The following is a 1,480-nucleotide window of genomic DNA, read 5'->3' as shown; positions in this document are numbered from 1 at the left end:
AACCATGGTATTGGTATCATGTTTTTGGCGCCATTACCAGGGAAAGAAAGAGCGATGAATTTTACATAATTAAAGTGTAATCACAATTTCTGCGCACCAAGATGCTTGGTGACTTTACTGCACCTACTCTCGACTTCTATGGGAGAATCATCTCAATCCCTGCCATTGGAGCAAACAACTTTGAGCTTAAGCCTCAATTAGTTTCTCTAATACAACAGAATTGCAAGTTTCATAGACTTCCATTGGAAGATCCTCATCAGTTCTTAGCTGAATTCTTGCAAATCTGTGACACTGTCAAGACCAATGGGGTTGACCCTGAAGTCTACAGACTTATGCTCTTTTCTTTTGCTGTAAGAGACAGAGCTAGGACATGATTGGATTCACAACCTAAAGAAAAGCCTGAACTCTTGGGAAAAGCTAGTCAATGCCTTCTTGGCAAAGTTCTTTCCACCTCAAAAATTGAGCAAGTTTAGAGTGGAAGTCCAAAACTTCAGACAGAAGGAAGGTGAATCCCTCTATGAAGCTTGGGAAAGATACAAGCAATTGATCAGAAGGTGTCCTTCTGACATGCTTTCTGAATGGAGCATCATAGGTATCTTCTATGATGGTCTGTCTGAACTATCCAAGATATCATTGGATAGCTCTGCTAGAGGATCTTTTCATCTGAAGAAGACGCCTACAGAAGCTCAGAAACTCATTGAAATGGTTGCAGATAACCAATTCATGTACACTTCTGAAAGGAATCCTGTGAATAGTGGGACGACTCAAAAGAAAGGAGTTCTTGAGATTGATACTCTGAATGCCATACTGGCTCAGAATAAAATATTGACTCAGCAAGTCAATATGATTTCTCAGAGTCTGTCTGGAATGCAAGCAGCAACAGGCAGTACTAAGGAAGCTTCCTCTGAAGAAGAAGCTTATGATCCTGAGAACCTAGCAATGGAAGAGGTGAATTACATGGGAGAACCCTATAGAAACACCTATAATCCTTCATGGAGAAATCATCCAAATCTCTCATGGAAGGATCAACAGAAACCTCAACAAGGTTTCAACAACAATAATGGTGGAAGAAACAGGTTTAGCAATAGCAAGCCTTTTCCATCATCTTCTCAGCAACAGACAGAGAATTTTAAGCAGAGCCACTCTGACTTAGCAACCATTGTCTTTGATCTAATCAAAACCACTCAAAGTTTCATGACTGAAATAAGGTCCTCCATTAGAAATTTGGAGGCACAAGTGGGTTAGCTGAGTAAAAAAATTACTGAACTCCCTCCTAGTACTCTCCCAAGCAATACAGAAGAGAATCCAAAGAGAGAGTACAAGGCCATAACCACAACTCACATGGCCAAACCTGGAGAGGAGGAAGAGGCAGTGATCTCCACTGAGAAAGACCTCAATGGACGTTCACTGACCTCCATGGAGTTCCCTGATGAGGAACTTTGGGAATCTGAGGCTCACACAGAGACTATAGAGATTCCAT

General features: G+C 41.3%; 1 non-coding gene across 1 annotated transcript; it reads right to left on the bottom strand.

Moving 5' to 3' along the window:
• Positions 1-465: 465 nt before the first annotated feature.
• Positions 466-569, bottom strand: LOC112731023 (small nucleolar RNA R71). The gene has a single exon (XR_003166819.1). It is a non-coding gene; the product is annotated as a small nucleolar RNA R71 (small nucleolar RNA).
• Positions 570-1,480: the final 911 nt, after the last annotated feature.

This window comes from Arachis hypogaea, chromosome 12 (assembly GCF_003086295.3).
Source record: "Arachis hypogaea cultivar Tifrunner chromosome 12, arahy.Tifrunner.gnm2.J5K5, whole genome shotgun sequence".
Lineage (NCBI taxonomy): Eukaryota > Viridiplantae > Streptophyta > Magnoliopsida > Fabales > Fabaceae > Arachis > Arachis hypogaea.
The sequence above is the reverse complement of the archived record's forward strand: the minus strand, read 5'-3'. Positions and strand labels throughout refer to the sequence as shown.